This window comes from Uranotaenia lowii, chromosome 2 (genome assembly GCF_029784155.1).
Source record: "Uranotaenia lowii strain MFRU-FL chromosome 2, ASM2978415v1, whole genome shotgun sequence".
NCBI lineage: Eukaryota > Metazoa > Arthropoda > Insecta > Diptera > Culicidae > Uranotaenia > Uranotaenia lowii.
Genome location: NC_073692.1, coordinates 22,204,577 through 22,209,870, shown reverse-complemented (window position 1 = coordinate 22,209,870; position 5,294 = coordinate 22,204,577).

Below are 5,294 nucleotides of genomic sequence, written 5' to 3'. Positions count from 1 at the left end.
TATAAATGAATGTTTGTCTGTCTGTCTGTTCCCTATAGACTCGGAAACTACTGAACCGATCATCGTCAAAATTGGCATCTGAGGGTTTTTGGGGCCGGCGATGGTTTCTATAATAATTACAACCCCATCCGACTTAAGGGAGGGGTGGCTACCATACAAAATTTGTAGTTTTTCAAATCAAATTAAAGTCATGACATCCATTTTCTCGAGATTTTTTTTCCATTGGGCGGTTTGTTTTTCGTCTCCATGGTCGAGGCGTCGCGACCCAACGTCGCGAGAGGATAGTAACCATGGCATAGCATACTGATCAGTGGGAATATTTTGGCGCGTATTTCTCAACCAAGCATATTTTCAATGCAAGGCGTGGCGATATGAAGCCTTGATGTGATTTTTTTCTACTTGATTCCTAGCTCATTTGTACAGCACATGGTTATGAATGACGCCTAGATGTGACCCAGATTGACATTTTGCGATCGAATAAAAACCTTTAATTTTTTTTTTTGCCAAAATCTGAAATTAAAAATTCATGGCATACATTTTTAGAGATTTTCTTTTCTTCGAGGGTTTGTTTTTCGTCTCTCTGGTCGAGCAAACGTCGTCGCAAGTGGATAGTAACCAAACATACTGTTCATTGATCGCTGGAAAAATTCAATTTCTCAACCAAGTACCTATATTTCTTATGCACGTGGGGCGATATGCAACCTAGATGGGTTTTTTCTTGCATAATTATACACAGCACATGGAAATAAATGACGCCTAGATGTGACACGGATTGGTATTTTATCAATCGAATCAAAACCAATTTAAAGATTTACAAATTAATCACATATTTAGTTCGTGTTAATGTATTTGTTGTCTAAAAAATATTAATTTAGTTCTGATGCTAATGATATAATGGTATGACACTTTGCGGACAATTGAAAAAAAAAATACAAAAAATATAGAATTTACATACAATGTTTTAACCCATTTCGCCTACAAGGTTATTTTTGAATCATATTGATAACAGAAATATGAATAAGATTTTTTCTACAGAGGTAGATCGGTAATATTTTGATTATCATGTAAAAATGTACTTAACTGAAGTTTTGAACTGATCAAGAGCCTTTTCTTTAAATTAGATAGGATAGGACTAACGTGTGCATAAGTGAAAGGTATCAGTGGAATAAACTGATTTTTATTGACCAAAAGTGAAAGAATTCATTTTCCGAAAGAATTTTCTTCCAAGGAACACTAGAGCAGAGAGCATGTTCAATCGTTCAACTTTTCTCTGTTACAAACAAATAAAAAATTATGTTTTCTTCTAGAAATTGTTACTTCGGTCCAAATATAGGGGAGAGGAAGGCTATATGCGCATATTAAGGAAAGCACTCATTTTCTCCTATACTCCAAAAGATAGGAGTCTGAAAACTATATCCACATGAGCGGACATCTGTTTTATATACGTTGGTGAAATTTTTCTATTAAAATCTCTTACAGTTTTTGTGAAAATAATTTTATAATAAAAGAAGGGACTCGGTAGGCTGTGGCCGTCGATGACAGATGTGTTTTACTTTTAAAGAAAATTTTCGAGACCGTTCAAATCCAAGTTTAAACCATTTTTAATTTTTGTGAAGTTAATTTCAAGTCGATTCCGAAGGTTTTCCGGTATCAGCCCTACAGGGCGGAACATTTTTCAAGAGGTCTCAAGGTCTTCAAGAGGTTTCAAAAGATGATTTGTCCTGTCTTCCTGGAATGCTGTCGGCCACTCATACTAATTGGGGATGAAACCTTCGGAGTCATTCATTGATGTTTGGCATCCGGAAAACGTTTAAGCTAAGTATTCTCATTTTTTTTATAATAAGTTGATCAAAACTTGTAAATTTTACCTAAATACTACAATGTTTTCAATGTGAAAAATTATTCACAAATGTTCGGGCCACATTAATAATGTCGTAAAAAACATTTTGTAATTTTTATAGAATAATTTTAAATATTTTCAAACCAATCGTTATTTCACAAATTCAAAATATTAATTAAATCAGTTCAAAATTACAAAATTGATCCCTTTTTTTGGTTAAAAAAAATTTTATTCTTGTATCAAACCTAAACTTGGATTAACTTATTCAATAGCTTGTTTAGAATTACTTAATTTCCCATCCATTTTTTTTATTCAAATGTCCAAAACTTTTCATGTATATTATGATTAAATTATAAACAAGACACAATTTAATTCTTAATGTTTCTAATCAAATGGTGGAAGTCGTTACATGAATCTTTCAATCAAAATTGCTAAAAAATTAACATAGTTTTTATATGTGATTCCATTCTCTCCATGTCTCTTTACACAAAGATAAAACGTTAGATTTGGACGAGATTTCTCCAATGGTTCTATTCATTTTTTTTTTCAATCTCTTTCTGAATTTTTCTCCAAAAGATTTAAACTTTTACACCTTTCATATGTTTTTAAATTCCTACATAAATATGATTTAGAACATCAGATCGAATATCATTTCGAACTTTGAATTATGTGAGCAACAACTATTATAGATACAGATAAAGATGGAAATCAAGTGTATACGATTGACTTCGAATGTGTATTAGTCATAATCACCATTCAAAACTGTTGTTTCTTATTTCGCTAGAATGTTCTAATAAATAAAAATATATTTCAGGAGAAAAAAATGATGATAACCACTGCTGAACACTAGTCAAAAGTGTTTCCTTATTATTTCCTTTCCCCCACATTCCCAGCCAAATTTTTTGCAAGGATGCAGAGGTGACCTCGGTCCTTAAGCACAAAGTTGTTCTTTCATCCCTTTCTAATTTTTTCAAACCTATCTATTGACTACTAGGACGTGGCCGGCGCCGTTATTGACGTTCAAAGAGAGAGCATCAGTTTTGTGCATTGTGAATGTGTAGCCAATCCCAGGTTCCGTTCATATGACCTCTGAATAAAATTGATGGCCTCGGTCAATCACGGAGTAGCAACCATTGGCGATGTGGAACTCGTTCTACTGAGCCACGCCTGCGATCTTGAAATCCGAAATGTATTGACTTGTATTTATACCAAACTAGCAGATTTTACCCGGCGTTGCTCGGGTTCACATTAAATATAAATCAAAATTTTCGAAAAAACAAACCACTCATTCTGATGATCAAAATGAGTTGTTTGAATTTTCGAAATTTTTAAAGCTTTGTATTCATCATTATGAGAAATTTGAGCCATGTTTGGCCATGTTAGTAATGTAAGTTTTGTTAATCATTTTAAATTTTTGTTTGAGATCAATCACCGTGTTCATCGTTTTCATAAAATTAAAAAAACTCATAGTTATGAGGTTTGTGTTAATAGAAGTTTAAAATTATATAACGAAAAACATGTTATACCAACAATTTATAGAAAACTTGAATAGATTTGGCCTTTTTATCTTCAAATGATACAACTTTTATCTTCCCTATCCCAAATCTAATGAAAATCTCTTTTGGAGATTATCCCACTTTTCAAGATTGATGATCTCCCTGTACAATGGTATATTCAAGATTTTTTTAGTTTGGAGTTTTCTGAAAAGATTGGAACCTTGTTGAAGACTCACTTTACATATTCTCAATTGTCAATTCCTTTTTTCGCTGTTTAATTTCACACTGTAGTATGATTACTTTTTCTTAAACGTTAAAAGTTTCAATAGTTTTTTGAACTTATCGAAAACAAATTATCTAGGAACTGATATTGGCCGTTGGATAATGTTACGAAAAAGGTTTAATTTGAGTTCTATTTAAATTTTTCTTTTCTTTGACACAATAACCCCATTAATTATTGTGAAGAGTGATCAATGTAAAAATTCTTTGATATTATTTGTTTGAATTCGCAGTACTAAACAGTTTATGTTTTTTCATAATTGGATGGTAGAATTCAACAAATTGATGATCAACTCAACTCAAAAGTTATAAATTGACCAATGAAATTGAATAGTTTAAAACTTAAAATCTCAGATTTAATTACTAAAAAGCTGTATGCGTGGGATTTGCTTTTAAGTTTTCCAGATAACACACATTCAATTTTCTTATTCTACATTCCAATTCCCCGACGGCTCAATGCTTGAAATCGCAACAACTCTGAATTAAATTAATTTTTCTTTTCTATGAGAAACAGCAGCACTTAGTCCAAAAAGTTATTTAGTTTTGGGCTCATTATTTCATCCAAGAACCTCGTGCTTGTGCCCTATGCTACGAACAGTAGAAAGAAAAATCCCGCCAAAAGTGTCGCTCTGAAATTTTCAATCATTAGCAGCAGGCTTAGATTTGCTATCCAGTACACGTGAACTCTGGATAGTCGTTTCTTACGCCCGGCCCATGGTGATGGAGAAAACAACCGTCAAAGGAAACGAAAATCGGCTGCCAAATGGGTGCCATGACTTTTGATTTGTGGGAATAAAAACGAAAATTGTATGGGAGGGTCCCTTTTCTTAGGTGGGAGGGGCTCAGAACTATTACTAAAACCTTACCCTGGTTCAAACACATCTCTGCACCAAATTTCAGGCTGATCGGTTAAGCGGTGTCGATTTGTATAAGGTGCATACAAACAAACAAACATATATACTCCAACCCATCTTTATATATTAGATTTAGGAATCAATCACCGAGTATACTAAAATACTTTTAAATTCTTTATCAAAACATCTTCAAGTGCATTTCGAGTTCAATGATTCAAGGTGGATGTGAGTAGTCAATCAAGCTAAGCTAAGCTAAGCTAAATAATTTTATAATAAAAGAAGTCAAAATTGCCGATTTCCGAAACAGGCGGGCTAAATGCGCATATTTATGTTTTTAGCTATATTTCATTACCACTTGCAATATTTTGATATTATTTAATTGAAAATGGTAGAAACGGATGTTAAGCATACGTCAAGGCCGAAATTTTGTTGAAATTTTTTACATCACTAGTTCTTTTGCATGAAACATAGTTAAGTATGCCATATGGCCATATTTCAGGGTAATATTTTGTCCATATTGAATTTTCATCGGATCAGTAGGAAGTTCTTCTTTTTTCGCTGTAAGATCGTGATTTGAGCGTAGATTTCATTTTTAAATGATAGAAAGTAAAAAATTTATAAGACTAATCTATTTTTCTTGATATAGGCATTTAACCTGCCTTGATATGGGCATTCAGAACCTGTCTCTTATTCCAATATCTTATCATTTACAACTTTGCCAAAAGCTTCGATTTGTTGAATTTCCGATTTCCAGATGAATAAGAAAGAAAAACTATTAATATTTTTGTTCACAGAATCTGTATGCACAATAATTAAAGTTCAATA